A 22,446-nucleotide genomic window follows, 5' to 3' on the forward strand; every position below is an offset into this window, starting at 1 on the left:
TCCCGCTCCACCGAGAGAGCCTCGGTCTTTTCTGCGCCTCCGGGCACGTGGTAGGCGTCAGCGGGCGCTAGGCGACCTGGGAGCTGTAGTCTCCCCCTGCTCACGGCCGCGTGGTGGAAGGCGGCGGCAGGGGAGACACACAGCGTGAGGGACCCAGCAGCGGCGTTATGGCAGGTGAAGCAGCAGCAGGACTCCACGGCAGGTGAGGCGACTCAGGCAATGGGAAAATATGTAAATTTGCCTTTTCCGCTGGAGCAATACTAAGAGTACCTAGTTCATCATATGGTTCTGCAGCCCCAAGCCCGACCAGAGACCTCATCATCGGTCGGCCCTACAGGGCGTGATTGAAATATTTACACAAGAGTACAGTGCATTGGAGCCTGTCTACGAGAAATAAATGGGTACACTTGCGAGCAATTTCAAGGGGAACAAATATTTTATAGCCAGCAGTGAAGGTGCGGTGATAACGCCCATGTACTCGTGGGTGTGACAATACTGTTCTGCTAAACAGCCTTTCACCTCGGGACCCCGTACTGTCAAAAAGTCTTGGATTGAGACATTGACAGCCATTCAGGTGAAACTTTTTTGTTTTCATTCAGTCTTTGGTTGTAATGTCAACTATTTTTTGTAATCGATTGTTGTGCCACGCTCACTTTTTAAAATACTAACCGGAAGGCACTCACCCCAACGGTTTTTGCTCATGGGTCTTGGGAGCTAGCACGAGTCCAGTCATTTTGAGCGCTGGGCCTCCTTAGTATCGTGAAGTTTGGCAGGAAGTACGTGACTGGAGCCATCCGGCGCCCTTCTAGCGTACGTGTGCTGCCATTATGTGGTCATGACGAGGTGAGAGCAGGAATCCCGCACAGACAGGACATTCATGCGAAGTCATCGGTGTCACCATTTTGAGGAGCTGCAGGGTGCGGGGGGCCTCAGCGGCGATGTTCAGTTTTCCGGTGCTCGGTTTTCCGGTGCATATGAAGCGTTGTGTTTCTGGGTCAGAGACCAAGACAGGTTAAAGACTAACCTGTAGCGTACTCGTATCATCTGGAGAAACTGGTGAGGCACTTGGAATTCTATTACAGGACTGGAGGCTTCGTATTATGCTTCTCTTTCTATTTATTGCTACTCACAGCAGCCAATGAAAACTTTTCTTATGCAAAACAAACTACATTTCCCATGATGCATACACCACATCACTTCCTGCAGAGCCCCATAAGAGCCAGTAATACCGGAACCAGTCCTCTTTCTTTGCTGCTCACGCAGACAGATAAGTTGAGCTCTCGATTATTGACATGCTAAATGTTTATAAATGTTTATAAATTTGACGATTGAGGTTATTGCTGGCAGCGGCACTTTGTCATACTGTTGAAGTCTTTATTAACGCCGCTTTGCATTTGAACTGCCCGCCGTTGCGGGAGGGGTCGGGTTTCGCGCCCTAGGCGCTACGGAACTCCCGCTGGGAGCGGGGTTGTGTCAGGGCTTCGTGGAGTTTCCCTGTACACGGCGATCGATGCGCAGGGCATCGCGCCGATCTCTAGCATTATAGCGCGACTCCCATGATAATTATTAGCGCGTTCAGCGCTTACATTCCACAAACAGCACGGTACCGCCCCGCCTTCGGTGGGTGCATATTATGGTAAAAACTTAGCGCAAAGGCTCTCCTAATAAGCCGGTGCGCGGGGAGCCAGTCACTTTCGTTTTTGTTCAGGTTTCACGTGCGTAGCCCAATTGGGCTATTTTGGTAGGATTTGGGCTACGCACGTCGTAACTGCCCGGTTTCTGTCATTTTTCTTTCGTTTTTAGCCATTCCAGGCTGACTTCCATACAGAGAGCACCCATTACGCCTGGCTGGCTGCAAAAACGACTTGGGCCTGGAGGGAGCACACCTCCTCGGACTTTTTCTTGCTCTGTTGGCTCCACTACGCCCCGTGGGCTGTAATAATTGGGATACAGCTTTGGCTGAGGAGCTAGGTACCGGTGCTGTGGTGCTGTGGGTTGGCTCCCCCCCTGTTACTCCTCCCTACTGTTGCCTTATGAGCAAGTACGTCTACAAATTTGGTTCCACCATGGAAAATTGGGTGCACTATGAGGAGGATGACACCTTGTACGAGGAGGAGGTGGGTACACCTGCCATCGAAGATAATATTGTTGAGGCCCTGGACGCTTCTGTGCAGGAGTCAGTCAACAAGGCCCTGGAGAAGGCAGTTCCGGGAACTGTGCAGCAGGCATTGGCGACTGCATTGAAGCCTATTACTAGGCAACTGGAGAGGTTCGCGAAGCATCATGGCTTCACTACCCCAGCTGAAGATCCGGCAGAGAAGCCACGGACTAAGTCCTGGCCGCATTCTGCTTCCTATTTGTCACTCCCGCGCCCTGCGGAGAGGGAGACGGTGCAGGATACTGATTCGGAACCTGGTTCCACCTCTTCGGACACCCCTGATGATTCCCCTCCCAAGAAGAAGTCTCGGAAGGTTAAGAATGTGGAGACTCCACAGCCGGCCCCTACGCCTTTCACCTTCAACCCCTCGGATATCGTTCACCCTAGATCCTCGGATTGGTTGCCTGCCCCGGAGGTGGCAGCGTACCTAAATGAGAACTTGCGCAAGAGCTTTGACAAGGAAGTGCGCAACAGACTGTGGTCTGAATGTCCCCGACCGGATCTTACGGATAAGATGGCGGAAACGCTGGAAATTGACCCCAGTTTCCTAACTTTCCTTAAAAAGTTTGCCAAGGACCCCAAGAAGGGTATAGATCGTGCATGGCGAGGGTGCCAAGACAAGCTTCTTGACGTGGTTGGCCCCCTAGCCAAGATATTGGAGATGGCTCTAGAGGCGCAGGAGTCGGGAACTGCTATAGATTCCCATGTTTTGGCGAGCTGGACCCAGCGGGCCATCTGTCTATTAGGTAATGCCAACTGTGCAATATCCACGGAGCGCAGGAAGTCCATTCTGATGCGCATGGACTCTAACCTTACGGAGTTGGCGGCGGCGGAGCCTGGCCCATTGGCGGACGGAAACCTACTCGGCGACCGCTTCGTCAAAGATGTGGCGAAATACGTGGGCACCTTCACGACCCTCGACAGAGCTCAGGCAGGAATCAAACGGGTGTTCCAGGCAGGGGTTTTCAACAGGGCCGGACGAGGCCGGGGACACTCGTTTGGCTGTCAGTTCTCCCAAGGTCCTCAGAGAGGAGATTTCGGACACGACAGGGGTGAGTGAGACTCCACCCGCGGTGGCACCTTCTACACCACCAGGCAGCGCTTCAACAAACGGCGCTTTAACAAGGGATCCTATTGGGGAGGATTCCAGAACACAGAGTCTTCAGGTGAGCGCTCCAGATTTATTTCTTCTTCCGTTGGGGGACGTATTCAGCCGTTTTATCACAATTAGGACGCCTGGGTTTTGCAGACAGTTTAGGGGTTCCACCTAGAGTTCTTTCAGACACCCTGTCAGGTTCATCGGCCCAGACAGCTTGCTTTTTCCCAACTAGAGTGCGATTTCATAGATTCAGAAATAGAAGGATTGCTGCAGAAATGCGCGATAGCTCCTTGCAATGAGGGCCCTCGCGGTTTCTGCAGCAATATTTTTCTGGTGCAGAAGAAAGGCGGTGGTTACAGGTTGGTACTCAATTTGAAGGATTTCAACCACTTTATGACTTACAAGCACTTCAAGATGGATGGCATCCATCTGCTGGCAGACCTATTGAAGCAGGGGGACTGGTTGGTCCGTCTGGACCTGAAGGACGCCTATCTGTCCGTTCCCATATATCCTCCCCATCGCAGATTCCTTCAATTTCAATGGCGGAACCGGTGGTACGAATATTTGGTCCTTCCTTTCGGACTTTCCTCAGCACCGTGGTGCTTCACCAAGGTTCTGAAACCGGCCGTAGCCTACCTCAGGGAATAAGGGGTTCACATGATTGTCTACCTGAACGACATGCTCATCATGGCGCAATCTCAGGCGTTGGCGGTTCAACATTTGCGCGTGACCATTCGTATAATCGGTTCTGTGTCCCGCACAGACGATAGATTTTCTGGGGTTCTCATAAATTCTCAGATGGCCCTACTCAGCCTTCCAAATTCCAAGCTTCGGGATATCAAGAAGGAGCTTGGCTCATTCCTGACCAAACAAATGGTTTCGCTCAGGTGGATTGCCCGGATCGTGGGACTTCTTGCGTCGTCCATTCAAGCAATATTTCCGGGACCCCTACACTACAGGGCCCTTCAACGGCTAAAAATCCAACACTTACAGAAGGGTCTTTCATACACGGACGTAGTCCCTCTTTCCTAGGAGCTGAGGGAGGAAATGCAATGGTGGTTGGCCCACGTCGTGGCGTGGAACGGCAGAGCAATTTTCGGCTCTCTACCGGAGATAGTCATAGAATCCGACGCCAGCCGTTGGGGTTGAGGAGCGCGCTGCGGAAATATTTCCACAGGGGGACGTTGGTCCCTAGAAGAGTTAAATCTTCACATAAATTGTCTAGAGCTCCTCGCAGGATCATTTGCGCTCCGGGCATTATCTCCCAGGCAGGTCTCATGTTGCATCCTTCTTCGGATGGACAACATATCGGCGGTACGGTACATCAACAAACTGGGGGGCACGAGGTCCTCAATGTTGGTGGAGATAGCGAAGGCCTCAGATTTCAGTCATAGCAGAGTACATTCCGGGTCAGTCCAATGTGGTGGCGGATTGGAACTCATGCCACCTCAGGGACTACAGCGACTGGCAACTTCTCCCACGGGTGGTCCGGTGGTTGCAGGAGATATGGGGAATTTGCGAGATCGATCTGTTTGCCTCCAGGCTGAACCGTCAAATGACAAAGTTTTTCAGCTGGAGGCCGGACCCATTGGCGCTGGCGGCGGATGCCTTTGCGCAGAAGTGAACTCAGAAGTTGAATTACGCGTTTCCACCCTTTCATTCGCATTCCTCGCGTGTTCACTCAGGTGATGCGCCAGAAAGCAGAAGTGATATTATGACTCCCTTGTGGAAGTCGCAGCCTTGGTTCCCGTTGTTGCTGGAGGTGAGTTGCGACTTTCCCAGGAGGATCCCATGGTCCTCAATGATGATCCAGGGCCCTCAGTGGGAGAGACACCCGATGGTTCTCTCAGGGCATCTGTCCCTGATGGCCTGGAGACGTTCAGGCAGCGTTGGCAAATGCCAGGATTTTTGGAACAAGCTTCAGGCTTTATCAATCAGGCGTGGGCCCCCTCTACCAAGAAGCGATATTCTTCAGCCTGGGGATGCTGGGTTTGTTGGTGCATGGGACAGCATGTGGATCCCGTGGGGGCAGGATTACCCTGTATTGTAAATTTCCTGTCTGAAAAAGCGTCGGAAGGTTTAGCGTATCGCTCTGTTAATAACTTCCGTTCAGCCATCTCGGCAGGCCACTCTCAGATCGAGGGCAAACCTTTCGGAATGCATCCTTTAATATGTAAACTACTAAAGGGTATCAGAGTAGCTAATCCACCCAAACCAAAGTATTTTTCATTGTGGGATGTCTCGCTGGTTCTGTCACTATTTAATAGATGGCCCGACAACAATAGGTTGTCCAGTAAACAATTGTCGGCCAAACTGGCCATGTTGCTCTGCCTAGCGGCTTGTAGACGTTCTTCGGATGTTAAAGCTCTTGATATTACAGGTAGAGTGTTTACTCCGGAGGGAGTTTTGTTTTCTATTACGTCTAGAACTAAAACCATGTCACGCAGTGTGGATTATCATGCTTTTCCCGATAATGCTAAGCTTTGTGTGGTCCAATGCCTCAAGGCTTATGAAGAATGTACCAGGCCTACCAGGCCTGATGGTGTGGTACAATTGTTGATTGCTCTGCAGAAACCATACAAACCTGTGACTGCGGCTACTATAGCCCGATGGCTCAAAGATGTTATGCAAGAAGCAGGTGTAGATACTCAGGTCTTTGGTGCACATTCTGTCCGAGGCGCTATGACCTCTAAGACCTTCATGTTGGGTTCTACTGTGCAGGATATCATGCATTCTGCAGACTGGTCGTCTGCGTCAACGTTTAAACAGTTTTATTATAAACCGGTGGGTGATATATCCTCTGTTGTTTTTAATCAGCGTTAAACTAGCATAATACGAAGCCTCCGGTCCTGTAATAGAATAAAAAATTAGCTAGCATTCGCGGCAAGAATTTTCAATTCTATTAAGGACACGGAGGCGAGGATTATCCCACCCGGTTAAATTACAGTATTGTAATTGTTGCCCACCCGTTTGCATATATACTCTGATTATACAGAAGTTACGGGTTGTTTTATCTCTGTTTTTTCAGGATCCGAAAAGAAGATGGATTAATCCTGTTTGAAGATTGACGTTCTTCCCAGCTGGTCTGGTTTTTCTTCCACGTTGGAAGCTGTTGTTGAACTTTATTATAATTATTGGACTTATCGTTCGGAGCAAAGAAAGAGGACTGGTTCCGGTATTACTGGCTCTTATGGGGCTCTGCAGGAAGTGATGTGGTGTATGCATGATGGGAAATGTAGTTTGTTTTGCATAAGAAAAGTTTTCATTGGCTGCTGTGAGTAGCAATAAATAGAGAGAGAAGCATAATCCTTGCCTCCGTGTCCTTAATAGAATTGAAAATTCTTGGCGCGAATGCTAGCTAATTTTTTATTCCTGTGAGCTATCCACCTTATCAGCTTTCCTGGTTTATGGTTTCTTCAGCACTATTTGACTTATTATTACAACTAGCACGGATCCTCTGCCTGCGCTGTCCTTTGGGGAAAGTTGGGAAATTGTCTTTGCTCAGGAGGTAATAAAGTTGTCTGCTCCTGTTAGACTTTGGAAATCTTCGTTCTTGGTGACAACCGTTTAGATGACTGGATGAAATGTGTTAAAAAAATGATGAGAAGTTTTAGTTCTAACGGCATCAAATGTTCAAGTATTTTGGGGGTATTGGCAGTTTAACATCATTGCTGTTGGGACAAGCAATGCTGTTTACCTTTGTTGAAGGAACCGCTCTTATGCAGCGCTAGTTTTATGCTGTGTCATTTTGTAGTCGACGTCTTGAGGGTCAATGTTTTGACCTCTGTGGTTGCAGTGCATCAGCTTCCAATAGGAAAATTGAAATATATATACTTTTGGAGAGGATTGACAATATGTATTTTAGGTTGAGTGTGGCAGAGGTACAGTGTATTGAAGTTTATTTGAGTGCGTCAGAGGGTCCAGTCCTAGATGTGATTTTGAATGATACTGGGGACTTGTGACTATTCTTGGGGACTTTTGTTCATTACAGTATTGTTGATTAAATCCACCCTTCCTACGCGGAACGGGTGAAGGGCAGAGGGTAAGCCAGATTAGTGATGATTGGAGTTTTCTATTAAGCCAACTGACGTGTGAAGTATTGTTCCATCCTTCCTATGGGGAATGGGTGAAGGGCAGAGAGTAAGCCAACTGTTTGTGTTCTGTCCACTCTTACTATCGGGTAAGGGTGAAGGGCTGGAGTAAGCCAATTGTCGGTGTTCTTACCACTCTTCCTATGGGGTAAGAGTGAGTGGCAGAATTAAGCCAACTCATGTGGTTGAAGGTTTGATGTGTTATTAGAATTTGATTCCACCCTCACTACGGGGTTGGGTGAAGGGCAGGGTAGATGCCAAATTGGTAAGGGTGAGTGGCAGAGTCCAGCCACAGTACGTGTGATTGCAGTATTTTTGCACCCTACTATGGGTTTGGGTGAAGGGCAGGGTGGATGCCAAAATGGTATTCGTGGAGTGGTGTTCCACCCTTCCTACGGGGTAAGGGGGAGGTTCGGAGTTTATGTCACTTTTGACCTGTTTTTGGAGGTTTTTTTTGTCCTTCCTTTCTAAGGGTTAGGGTGAGGGGCATGGCATGGCATGCCAAGGCGTTTCTTCTTTTCCATTTCCATTTGCAGCTGTTTGGACGATTCTTTATTTTTTACATCGCCTTGTAGTTGGTACTACTTTTCTGTTAGCCTGGCCAGCTGGCATGTCTTGTGGATTTCATAGTATGGATTGAGGTTTGGGGTGTGGTAGAGTGTGTGTTTTGTTTGGTTAGAAAGGGAGATGATGTATGTGAGTGTATTCTTATTATCATTTATTGTGGTTTTCTATGCAAGTATTATTTTATGACATGTTGTGCAAATTCCATTCCATATTTTCTATCTGTCTTTGTATGCACATTTGCAATTATTGTGTTACGACATGCCGGGTGTGAGATGTTTTCCACCTATTATTTTCATGCATTCGCATTAGTTCTCATTGCTACATTGTTTACATGCATGCAAGAGTTCTATTGTTATTCTTCAAAGAGTTCCAATGTTATTCTGAGTAAAGGAAGGAGACGTGTTGTGCCTGCTGCTCAGCCGGTGTGACTGTGGTGTGGAATGTTGGAGAGAGGTGGCTGTGGAATGTCGGCTGAGTGGGAGGGTCAGTTGGAGGATGGGCTGAGCAGCAGGACGGCTGCTCCTGGTGGGGCTCTAGATGATAACATTCCTCTTAATAAACCAACCTACTTAATATACATGGACTACGAGGCGCCTTCCTTTACAACATAAAGAGATCTGGCATCGGCGTGGGCTCAGTGCACTTTCAATTCGAAATCACATCATACATCAGGCAAAAAGTGTGTGTTAACCATATCAAAAGAGGCACTTTGCTACACCTTTCACAAGAATTTCCAAGTTAACCTTGAGCCGCATAGAGCCATGGAACTGACCAACTACTCAGTGAACATAACTGTGAGCTCTGAGCCCATTTTCCTAAACCAATCCTTGGACAGTACAAAGGCGTGGAAACGACTTCAGCCACCATTCCAAAAGGCTGCATCCCTTTCAGGAGGATTGAGGGAATGTTTTCACTCAAAGAAAGGCCACATGAGTCAAAGCCACGATGAAGGATCCTGGTGGGCCATAGGCGAGACTTCTCTTCAATTCAGCAAGCATCAGATGTCAGCATTTCATCTACTTGTTGACCCAAGGAGAGCGTGCCGCATTTCATCAGGGCATTTCTGACACAGATGGGGGTGCCAGAACGGCCTGACCTTCCGGAATTGAGATGGAGCAGGCGAAAAAACTTTTGAATTGCATAGTATGAAAAATCACACTCGCATAACGCAGAAAAAAATGTGTCAGCGAATAAATCCGAGAGAAATATGTCCTCAGTGAAGAAAGCGCATGTGATCAGCAATTTGAGCAGAAAATTTCACTTGTAAATTGAAGTGTCACTGCGTTGGAAAAGCACATGCCATGTTTTGTTAACATAATCGGAAAAATGGTGCTGCCACGTGTTATTTTACCAGCTGCCACTCATTGTGGGAACTCTCTCCGTACTTTTATTAGCATCCTCTGTCTGCGCAGATCCCACTCAGCTGTGAAATTGGAATTGCAAACAGAAATATTACATTTCCACTCAGCAGTCGCTGCTGGAAAAAGCCCACACAGACATAACCTAGTGACAGCAGAAGCCGGCGTTGCTCGTTGCTGCAACAGCGGTGGCGCAAAACATCAAAAACTCTGGATACAACGCCGAGCTTGTCTTTTTTCGGTATGTTGTTTGATAACTAGCCCTTTCCATCTCTAGGATGACAATGCACGGCAGTGAAATAGCACAATGAATGAATGCATTATAGACCTTTGTCTATAATTTCATTGGCTGAAGTCTACTCAGCCTTTAATCCTTCCAGGGACAACACAATTAGTGCCATTGAGTTGGATGACAATTATTAAGAGCCTCAGACCCTGATTTCAAGTTTCCGTAAACTTGAGGTAGGTAGATGAGTGAATGGGAGGAGGTCACATCTCGTCTTCAACGAAAATGCAACCAAAGTACTGTGCAGCGACCAGAGCTGGTCCCTGTACCCGACCCACCCATCATCCTTGTCGGCCTGAACTTTTGGATTTGACCCTGTCTATCGCTACCAGATGGTAGCGGTTGGTGCTTTAAGCTTTTGAGTACTACATTTTAGTTTATTCTTTAAAAAGTCATGAGTCCCGTTCTACTTGGGTTTTTGTTGTTTTGGTCTAATTGTGCTTATTAAATTACGTTCTAGTTTCCTAACCAGGAGTATTAACTTTTTGGGTGGTGTTCTCACTGTTTTACTGTTTGAAGTGCTGCACAAATACTTTACACATTGTCTCTTATGTTAAGCCTGACTGCTCTGTGCCAAGTTACCAGCAGGGTGAGAACAGGTTCATTTAGGGTTGTTTGTGACTTACCCTGACTAAGATTATGGTTTCAGGGCAGACAGGGTGTATATCTATGTCAACCAGAAACAACATTTCCAACATGGGAATTTGCACATGCTTCAGAATTTACCACTCAGAATCAACATCTGTATACATACATATACATATATATATATATAATATATATTTGCTCACTCTATGTTGCATTTACTCAGTCGCTCACCTGGTGCTTATTTCACTTCTTCCTTTACTCATCAACTCACTGCTTCAATGACTGACTGAGTTCTAGTAGATCATCCCATATGGATGTCTTGCCACTTGGGTGACATAGATTACAGTGGAAGCATTAAAGATGGAAGAGGTAGGTTTTAAGAAGCTTCCTGAACTGTAAATGGGGAATGGTGTTGCAAAGAAATGGTGAAAGAGCATTGCAAGTGGATGTCGTGAGATGTCCAAAGGACTATCCTCCAAGTCTGGATCCCTACAAATGAAGAATGGTTAGAAGATTAGCCGAGGATGACTGAAGAGAATGTGCAGGCAGATCTTTGTGGAAAATATCCTGCAGATCAGTGGGACCTTGGGAAATGGACCGCAGTGTACATATTTTCTCGAAGGGAAGCCAGTGTAGCTGCCTGAGATGAAGAAAAACAGAGGTGTATTTTCTGATGCCCGGCTGGAGATATGCCACCTCATTTGTATCATCTGAAGACTATGGATGTTTTTTCAGGAGCCCATGGAAGACTAAATTATAGCAATCCAGCTTGGATAAAAAAGTGGCTTGTACAAATGATAGCTTATGATCTGACGAGATATTGCTTTTTTAATACTTTTAGCTGAAAAAAAAGTAGCAACATGCAAAAATAGGTAGTTATATGAATAGACGCCCAGATTATTGCAGAGTGGGGCATCTGTCAAGGTCTTTGGGCCACCACTTGGAGTCTCACATTTGCTTGATAGGAAAGACTTGATTTTGGAAAGGTTTAGGGCCTTAGTTAGTGTTTGAAGGATGGGATATACCGTCAAACCATGACAGATATCCTGTCTGGCATACTACAAGTGCCATAGAATAATGCACATGTACTAAAGTGAACAGGATATCCTTCTTGTTAGCGATGGACTATCCGTCCACCAACTCTTAGTAAGGCCGTTCATCCTAGAGAGTTGTGTAGTATACTATATGTTCCCACTCAATGTATATCTGACCTAATACAGTCTGGAATGTTGAGTGATTGATGTAATAAAATGTTGATGTGTGGTCTGGAGTGGAAGGAAGAGGATAAGGACAATTTGAAGGAGGACGGAGCCTTCCAGGGTCAGCCTGTTGCTGCTTAACCTAAGGGCCTAATATAGCCTTATTGCCCGCCATAGCGGTCTATAGCGGTCATTTCGGCGAGGGCCTTCAACAAGGAAGTGGGACTTTAATGGCTGGTATAGCCCAGCTACGGAGGGATATAAGGCCATTAGAAGATTCTGCCACTACAGGGCAGAATGTTCTAACAAATAAAACAAAGCCCTCTCGGAGCCCGAGTGAATTGAAATCCCCTCGGGCTCGGAGAGGTTTTTGTTCACAACAACAGCTGTGAACAAACACAATGTGGAAAGTTGCTCTGCAGGCTTTTACCGGCCCGTAGAAGCCCCTAGCACTCCATTGTGTTCAATGGAGTGCTCCACATTCCAATGTTCTAATATGAATTAAGGAACCAAGCTCCTACCTGAGGGGCTCCAGACTCTTGTATGAAGGCCCTGGGCTCTAATCACAACATTTTGCTGCTGATTTGTTAAAAAGATGGATCTCCATGAAGATGCAGCAAGATCCACCTCTGACACTGTTAGCATAATGCAGGTGCAGCGCTGTAGATCCAGGACATCTCATGGACTGTATTGGCCCTGTACTGCCCTCTTTGCAATTTAGAGGCTATATCTTGTATGAGAGAAAGGCGTAAGTTGTTAGTGAGTACTACAGTTGGTGGGAGTTAGTTGTTTGCATGGATAAAGAAAAGCTCCAAAGACACACCTTGCACTAAAAAGCAGTGCTTAGACAGAAGTCTCCTGGGAGTCGAGGCACAATTATCTGTCATTAACAAGATGGTTTACGCTGACAGAACGAAAACCCTCTTGCAGCATGCAGATTAGGTGAGAGCTTACTGGACGTGAGTGAATGGGGCAGCTGTGTGAAGCCTATAAGAAAGTCTCAATTTTGTGACAAAGATCATTGTGAAGAGACCTTCTCTGATAATAATCTGCTGCATTGTATAGTACCATCCATAATCCTGAATGTCTCCTCCTTCACATCCCTTCCCTGGCTCTCTGCTCCTCTTTACTTATCCTTGCCTCCTCATCACCCTCTTTTCCCATACTGCTTCCTCTTCACTACCTCTCTAATGTGCCACACATGTCTCAACCTCTCCCACTTCACCCTCAGCCACCCCTACTTCATCTACATCTCCCCCCTGTCTTCTTTTACTTCAGCCCCTCCACTTCTTTCCCCCTTCATACTGCCTTCTCTGCTACCCCTGCCTCATCTCTTACTCCTCCCTCAAACCCCTGCCCTCCCCTTTCCTCTTTTTATCTGCCTACCATCTTTCTTTCCCAGCCTCCCCTCTCATTCTCTCCTGATCAGCTCATTGGCCCTCCCTGAGTTTGGGGAGATAGTCAAGTGATCTCTGCAACCTCTAGAATTAAGAAGGTAGCCCCCTTTGATCTCTATGTGCTCACGCCATGGCTGGTAGCTGCAATGATAGGCTTCAATGGTAATGTAAATTAGGCCCAGTAGCCTGAGGATATGGGTGTAACTTTGAGTAAAAATGTGTTTATTTGGAATTATGAAGCTTAATGCGGCACATTATATGTAAGTACTACTTCATTATTTGGGCATTTTCACGTTAACACTGTCTGTACAAAGGCTTCACCTCATTAGTACAACTTTGACACCCAAATACAGAAATAAGCAAAAGAAATGCGACCAGGCAACCTTTGCGAAGGGCCTTTCACTGTCCTGCATTTGTAGTTAGTTTTGATCCATTAGAGCTGGAAACATGTTTTTTGGCTTAAATCTGATGATTATGCAGCAGTTGTTTTTTTATGTGCATATGTGGAAAATCCATAACTATGCAGAAAACACCAGCGGCTGCAAAATCTCATAATTCTTATGCCCCTGTCCATAGCTGGTATCTTTATATTTGTGCTAATGGCATGTTCAAGATGAATGAGGATGAATGCCTAGTGCGCCCTACGCCAGTTGAAGTCTGTCTGACACAGACCGTGCCAATTCTCAGACAGAGTCTAGCTATAGTGTGGGCCTGCAAACACTTTCATGTGTTTCAGTACGGAAAATGTTTCACTACCATAACAAGCCACCAAGAGCTCCTCCCCATTTTTGGAAATACGAAAGCCAATTTGCCCCTTCGGATTGAGAGGTGGGAGTTGAGACTGTAAGAGTATGACTATGCAATTGTACACAAACTGGGTAGAGACCAGAACCCTGCTGATTATTTTTCACGAATACTGCTTCATCGTCACAGACCTGCTATAATCTGGTCGCTGGGCACTGTGTAAGAAACGCTTGCATGGTGAGATCATCTATGGGAAGGCTCCCCTCCCAATTCCACAATTGCAATAATAACTGTGCTGTATGGAAAGGTGGATTTACATTAGCCAGATGGAACACAGTGATGAATTATGGGACAGGTAGTACAGTGAATTGTTATGAGAAACAGAAGAGGCAAAGAGCCAGACATTTCTGAACTACCGGCCAGCATGAAATGAATAATGTGATAGCAACAATAAAAATTCCCGGGCGTACATGGAGCAGCAAATCCCCAAGTTAAAAGGCAACACGGGCTGTGAAATCGAGCCAGTTGGAGTTGCACCGTCCACATGACAACAAACACAGATAAATGAGTTGGCTGCTAGAGTTTTTCAATGTTAAGCACCTGCCCTCAGAGAATCAAGTTGAAATGGGCAGATACGAGCGTTCAAATATGCTGAAAAAGAAACATTACTCACATGTGATATATTTCATCTGACAAATTCAGTGTGGGCATATTGATTGAAGTTTTGTTATATATACCAGTAGCCAACACAATTGTGGCGTATGTATTTTTTAAATGGATGGTCTGCAAAGTAATGAAGTGCATCTTCTATGTTGATGAATTTGAGTATTTGAATACAGCACCAACATGGAGGCTTTTAGATTGACAAAAACAGTTGATCTGCTGAAACGGATATCTCTTTTTTATTGCTGGGTCAAGGGAGGCCCATCACATTAAAGAAGTGGGAAAGATTCCCTGGATTCTGCGTGTGTGCCCTCTTCCCTCAAGGAAGGTGGTTGTGTGGGAGTATATATATATATTTTTCTGTTATACCATAATGCAGTGAACTTTCAGACAAAAGGGGCGGCATCAGGTCCTTCTTAGGTCCGGAAGAAAAACTTTGGGGTAGGGTTTGATACTAATTGACTAAAGAAACCCAGGGACATCACCCCAGAGTGTTTCTTCTTTCCCCTCATTTTAAACACCCCTGTTAAAAATGTATGTTCCGACTAGCAAGGTATTTTTAAATCTCTTATTCCAGAAAACACCCCACTCCTATTTATTTCTCATCAGGTCATAAAACTGTTAGTGCTCCCACGTTATAATAGGTCATAGCACACCCCATTCCACAGCGGAATGGCAAGAACCCTATGTTGAAGCATGCCTCCTAGGGGTAACCCTAGTGGGTGAGGGTTATCTAAAGTAATTTCTTTTTCCTCCTATATTAACATCAGGAGGGTAAGAAGAGAAGAGCAGAATTCAAGTTGGTCAGAGTGACTCTTTTTGGTTTTGTAGGACATCTTGTGGGGGGCAAGTAGTTGCCAGTGCTTTCTTTTCACTGGGGTCAGGAGTTATTCTGCCATCAGAAAATATGTGTCCAAAGAATTTAAGTTTGGTCTTGTGAAACTCACACTTTGCTGTGTTCAGAGTAATACCTGCATCCGCAAGTAACAGGCACACTTGTGTAAGAGCCTTGTCATGCTCCTTTTGCATTGCTCCAAATACCAGTATGTCACCACTATAAATAAAAGCATGCGTGAAAGCATGACTTATTTGAAGTATAACATCCTGAAATATTTCGGCAGCTGATGACACTCCAAAACTCAACCTTTTGTATCTGCACAAACCAACATGTGTTGAAAAAGTTCTGATGTACCTGCAGTTCCCTTCCAACTTAAGTTGCTGGTATCTCTTGTTCAGGTCAGGACGGGAGAAGCCTTTGGCACTCCTCAGTTGCATGATCATGTCCGCTATGTGTGGACCAGGATGTACTTTTCTCTCTAATCCTTCGTTGAGCTGGTGCAAATCAACACAGATGTGCACTGCACCTCCACTGTTCGTTTTTGGCACCACCACTATGCCGCAAAACCCATAGCGTAGGACCGGTGGAGCGCTCAAGGATGTCATCCTTCAACAGCATTTATAGTTCTTTCTCAACAGTTTCTAGCAAGTGAAAAGCAACAGTGAGGTGTCGCTGGGCAACAGGTCGAATGTCCTTGTTAATGTGAAGTCACACTTTCATTGTCTTGAGCCTGCCCAGGCCATGAAACAATGACAGAAACTGACTCACAACTTCAGATACAGTGTGGAGGTTGTAATTGAGAGATATCAGTCCCATGCCAGCAGCAGTGGCAAAACTGAGAATGCATGCACTGGACTTAGGGCCAGATGTACAACCATTTGATTTTGCGAGTCTTTAATTGCGATTTTTTGTGACTCGCCATTAGAGACTCGCAAAATCAAATGTACTAATGTGTTTGGAACACATTTAGTGGTTCTCAAATGGGTCGCAAATGAACCTGCCTCATCAATATTCATGAGGCAGGTCCTAATTTCTGACCCATTGAGAACAACTACAATCACAGGGATGGTGGCCTGCTGGGGTCAGACCACCATGTCTGTAATTGCTTATTAAATAAAGCCATTTTTGGGGGGTTTTCTGGAAAGCAAAAATGAAAAGTGTCCGTAGGACCACTGCCTGCTCTTAAAAATGTTTTTACCTACATTCACAAAGGGGAAGGAAACCCCAGGGACACCTTCCCATTTGCAAATGGGTTACCACTTCCTCTACGGAATCGGTAAATTATGAATGATTTACGACCGCCTTTTGGTTGGAAAACATTCATACATACCAGTACTATTTGGTATTAGGAAGAGACATTCTAAACATGCCCCTTCCTAACACCGAATCTCAAAGACAAAATGCGATTCAGTAACAACTTACAGAGTTGCATTTTGCCTTTTATACATGGCAAAATGCAATTTATCAGTCAAAACGGTCCGATGGGCAAATTGCGTCATTTGCGACCGGGAAAACGTTTCATACATCTGGTCTGAAGTTCTTTGAAGGACGTCAATTGGTGCTTGCACTGATGTGGCTTTATGTCTCATTCTAGCTCTGATGGACCCTTGACTCTGCAACGGTTAAGAATCAACTCACATGTATACTTTCACATTTGACGGGTTAAGGCATGGCACAGGAGATAGGCTGTTGAACATTTTGACTGGCATGATGTTAATCGGCGCACCACTATCTACGATAAAGGTTACTGGGCAACTGTTGACCTTTATTGTAATCTTGGAGTAATGTCCAAATGAATTCTGTTGTTTCGTGTGGTGGTCTTTGTCTTTTGTTCATCCCAGCAAGCAACCATGCCTACATGTGCCTGTCGCTCCTTGGTTGATGCCACCATCGCACATCCATCTTCTTCACTGGCGCTTGATAATGAGGTTCAAGAGCCATTGTAGGATGAACTTGATGATAATCGACTTAGTATGGTTTCTACTTGTTGTAACTGATGTTGCTTTTTGGCTTTGTGGGCATGGCAAGAATGCTTCTGGAACCTTCTGGCATTCATTTTCTCTTCTCTCTGACACAGTTGGCTTCTATTTCGCTTTTCCCACAACCTTTTCATGTTTGCCCTAAGGCTGGACATATGCCTTCATGATGAAATGAAAACCCACATCGGAAACACAGCCTTTTCTCTTTGTAGATGTCAAAATACAATGCATCTACCTAGTAGTTGTGCTTACTTTTAATGACCAACCCTGATTCATTTTTGGATGTTTCAGCTTCCATATCAGCAACTTGTCGATCTGCTCTTTCGTTGCTCTTGCAGGCATTAGTACTTTCTCTAAACTGAGTGTCTCTCTCAACATTCTTCTTCTGAAAGAGTCTGAAAAACAGCCATCGATGACTCTGAGGCACATGGCTTCTCCATCATTAAATTCACTAAACGTACATTGTTTGGTAACCACATCATGTCTTTCTACAAACTCATCCATCGTTTCACCAGCTTGCTGTCTTGCTTGACTGAAAATGTATCTTTCATAGTCTACATTGAACTTGGCACCCACTATTTCTTTGATCTGATGGTACAATAGTGCATCATTCTGCAACATTTTCTTCAGCACTTCTTTTACTCTGGCAAGGTTCTTCAAATGCTTAACAATTTTATTATCATCTGCTTTTTGTAAGGTAAGCATGAAATAATCGAAAGTCTCGATCCATGCAGTCTATCTGGCCCCAATATTCTTAGTTGTGTCGAATGGCAGTGGTGGTTTCAGGAATTGGGCTGCATTGTTTTTCGCGCTCCCTTCTGCAACCATTGAAAAATGTCACAATTCCGATGGCTTTCATTGTACTGGATGCCACTTGCCGCTGTGCATGCATCCACGGCCCGACTGGGCCTGGTCGTCTGACCCGATTCGAGGTCGTGTGGCACTTCCCTCGCTCTTGCTGGTAAGCACGTTTGCACTTTCATACCTGGTTATCACTGCCTATTGAATTTGCTTTGCATGGATACTGGCGTTGTGTTATGGCGCAACGCAGTATTTCTTCTTTCAGCCTTACCAATGGATTCTGGTGGGCTATTCAAATGCATTCCTCTGTGGGGCCTCCAACTTCTTTGAGGGCTGTATGTAGGCTGGCTTGGAGCTTTGACTACACACGACTTCGAATTGCTTCGCATCGATTTGGGCGCATGTGACAAGCATGAGCAGTTGCTATACCATCGCAAACTCTCAGGGAGAGCAGTCTTGATTTTTTGGGGCACAGATCCCTTACTTGTCGCCAGTTGTAGGGTCCTCCCCAGCCCAGGAGCATTTAAATCAATAGGCCTCACTTGGAGCTGTATCTAAGACATCTTTATTCCTCAGCATACAATCACATACTGCACTCTGATTATGTCATAACCATTAATAACCACACCTAAACACCTCTCAGCCAGTTGCGTCATTCCTCTGTTAAGTCCGTCCAGAGCCACAAGGGTCCTAGCTCACATAATCTCGCAACACTACAGAGTCCTCACTCTTTCTGTATGACTTGGTTCCTAAATTAATCTCTTCATCTCGTCCCCTCTGTGGTTTGACTGGTTTGTTCCTTCTCTACTCTCTGATGTATTTCTTCGTGCCTTACGGATTTAGCTGTATTTAGTCCTTGTTTTCTATGAAGATTCTTTTGCTTTCTGTAACTCTTTCCAAATTATGATTCACCCATTGTTTATTCTTACTCTCACATCACTGCTTAACACTTTATTTGTAATTATGTTCTGTGCTTCATATGTAATTGTTTCAATATGAATTACTTTAGTACCTACTCCTACATCTTTCCCTTTACTTGAACATATTCCTTTTTATATTGGCATCTAGTTTTAAGTGCACATTTGTATTTATGATGCTACCTGTAAAACCTTTATGTCTACATGCATTCTTGCTATATTGCTTTCAAACTTCTAACTTAGCTTTTGTTGTAAACTGCTCTAACAGCTTTGTATTATATAAAAACACAAAAATAAAATTCAAATAAAATTAGACTGGTGATTATGCGCTGCAGGAAAGTCGTTTGTACGAAAGAAACCATCACACGCCATCTGCAGAAATAGTGCCATTGAAAAGTTCTTCCAAACAACGCATACATATTTACTGAAAAGCCATGGCTCGTTTTAATTTTAACTCAGTATTATATACACTAATGTATGTGGCTTAACCATAATAAAACCTGTGCAGGTTTCTGCATCCCACAGTGTATGTCTTATGATATAATTAATGGAAGAGCAGACATCGTTTCATGGACCAAACACAGCATCCTAGAAAGCATATTTCGATGACCTTTGCCAGGAACCCTGAGACTTTCTTATTCCTGGATTAACTACTCAGTCTCTGGTAGTAATAAAAACAGCCTCCTGTCTCATTTGCAGGGTTGGTCGGTTCTACGTCATTTGATCCTATGATTCCTGACCAGATATTGAGACCAAGGCATGACATTTGATTTTGTTTTTCAGGCTCAGCTGGGTAGGCTAAAATCTCAGAAAACCCTTGATATACTGAGATAGGTTCTAAGTGACAATTGATGCTAGAAAATACATCTTAATGTAAAATGTATTGTTATATTTATATGGTCCGCGTTCTGCCATTCGTATGCCCTCACAGCATCAGTGAGGTATCTTACCCTCTCTCTATGAATATTAGAGCTCAATCAAAGTCTAGTGTCTGCATTGAGAATGCTGAAAGATCTTTCGCTTGATGGTGCTCTTGTGGAAATGTTATGTGCTCTAGGGAATATATGGCTGCACGCGAATTTGTACCTAGACTTGATGTGTCTGTCCATTTCTTATCAACCACGGGAGGGAATTGTCATGCATTGGAAAATTGGCAAAGTCCAGACAGAATGTTCTAGTTGATATATGGCAAAGTGAACTCAAACACTGCTGGTTTGGTCTTTGCCAGACTCAATATGCCCAGAAAGCCTTTATTTGATTGGACTGGTGGGTTCACACTGAGTTCTGTCACAATAGGTCTAGAAATTGTTAACTAGCTTGGGTTGGTCCTGCTAGGTAATTGTTAGCTTGCTTTTTTGACCCAGTCAGATTGAGTGCAGAAAGTGTTGACTTGCATAGATTGGTCCAAATATTCTGTGCCAGTTTGAATGGGTTGTCCAGTCGCATTGATTGAAGACAGTGTAGGCTTGCACGAGATGTCACACTGACCACAGACAATGATTGTTGCCTAGGCAGGATGAGTCCAGAAGGTGTTTGCTTTGAGCGGGTTAGTCCGGCGGATCCCATTGTTTGCAATGATTGATTGAGTCCAATTGAACCAGGGCAGTGACTGCTTAAGTTGTTTAACCTTTGGGTTAAGACAGTGTTTTCCTGCATTGGTTGACTGAGATGCGTCAACATTTGCTTGTAACAGTTGATTGTGTTCCATTGAGCATATACAGAGTGGGCATTCGTTGGCTTAGATTAGATTGTTTAAAGAGAATGCATGTCAAAAATACAAGAAACTCCAAATGGTAATACGGCAATTTGCTGAGTAAAAGAGTAGATGAATAAGAGAGACATTTATGAAAAAAGGGTGACATACAAAAAGAAAGCACGTTGAGCAAGTTCAAGAATCTGAAGGTATTTACTTCTTCTTTTAATATAATTTGTACATAGTTTCAACATTGGGCAATATGTATTGAAAAGGCCCTACTTTCAATTGAGATCTGAGATGGTGAGAACAACAGTAACCTTAAACTTCCTTTGTTTTGCAGACAGAATAGTCCTCCATCATCAAGCCAGTTCTAGATACTCCAAGCACCACTTCACAAATGCATTGCAGGTCGATGTTGTTGATGTTGTGGGAGACAGTGTCAAAAGCTGCAAACAGGTCCGAAAGGACAAAGGAAGCAGGTGTATCTTTGTGGCGACATAAATGATTATATTCCCATGCTGAGATCAATACAGGCTCCTTTGAGTAGGACGGCTGGGAGCCAAAGTGAGCTGTCTCTAACAGATTGTTTGCTTCCAAATGCTGGGAGAATTGATCATTAACAAGGCTCTCTATAATTTTGATTGAGTCCTATCGAGTCCAGTCTATGTTTGCTTGTTTAGATTTGTTGAGTCTTGTTGAGAGTCCTGCTTGCGTTTGCTTGCATTGGTTGATGAACCCAATTGAATCAAGACTGTGGCCGCTTGCATTGTATAAACTGTGCCCCATGGAGTCAGTGAACTGCTCCACTCCCCGCACAGCTCCGCCTGGTAGGTGCTTTCCCTGAACTCGTCCCTGGTGGTCCAGTAGTGAGCTTCTCTGCTGTGCCACTGCTCTGTCCTCAGCCTCTCTGCCTTTTGATCTCTTTTCCTTCTGATCTCTTTTGCCTTCCTGTTTTCTGTGTTTTTCTGTGCTTTTTCACTTTTCATTTGTTCTTGCCTCTTTTGCACTTTTCCCTGCAGCTGCTCTTTCCCAGCTATCCAGCCTCCCCCTCACACTCCTTTGGTGGCCACTGCGCAGTGAAAGGAGCAATCTCACTGACCTTGTCAGTTAACTGCTCCCCTACCCGCACAGCTCCACTGGGTAGCTGCCGGCCCTGACCCTTGCTGATCTGAGTTTGTGGCCCCCAGTCACCCACCTGTGCCTCTACCCTGGAGGTCCAGTGGGGAGCTTCTCTGCTCTGCCTCTGCTCTGCCCTCTGTCTCTCTGCCTTCTGATCTCTTTTGCCATCCTTTTTTCTGTGCCTTTCTGTGCTTTTTTCTATGCTTTTCACTCTTTCTTGCCTCTTTTCCACTTTTGCGGTGATTCCCTCTTTCTGCATCCCAGCTGTCCTGCCCTCCCCTTCACATTATTTATGGCGGCCACGCCTCTGGTACCAAAAGCAAACCCGTCTGCACCCATCCGCGCCCAGTGCCACGGACCCTGGATCTTGGCCCATCCACCACTACAACGCCAGCACGCTCCAAACACTCAACACCGGATACCACACCACCTGCTGCAGGGCATTCTCCGATGGACACCAAGGCCCTTTATTTCCTGCTGGAACTACAGCTGCACCTTCGGCTGCAGCTTCACACACCAACCCCACCCACCACATGACTGACAGAAACCGAACCTGGCCGCCTTAACTGCATGCTGCTCAACACAAGCTCCACACATTTTAATAATAATGATAATAATAGAGTTACTTCTATAGTGCAAACAGCTACCTCAAACAGAGGTGTCCCGGCACTTTATGTAAGATCAGGTGAGCAAACTGGGCCTCACAATTAGCCTTGACCGAAGAGCCACGTTTTCAAGTTCCTACCGAACTCAGATTCAGAGTCTGACATGCATAAATGTAGTGGCAGGGCATTCCATAGCATAGTGGTCCTGGCTGTGAAGGACCTTCCTCCTTTTCTGGCTTTTGCGAAGTGAGGAACAGAGAATAGACACTGGGAATTAGATCTCAGTATTCGTGAAGGTTGGTGATTTCGAAGCCTATTTCTCAGGTATCTAGGACCAATGT

This window comes from Triturus cristatus, chromosome 3_1 (assembly GCF_964204655.1).
Source record: "Triturus cristatus chromosome 3_1, aTriCri1.1, whole genome shotgun sequence".
NCBI classification, from domain to species: Eukaryota; Metazoa; Chordata; class Amphibia; order Caudata; family Salamandridae; genus Triturus; species Triturus cristatus.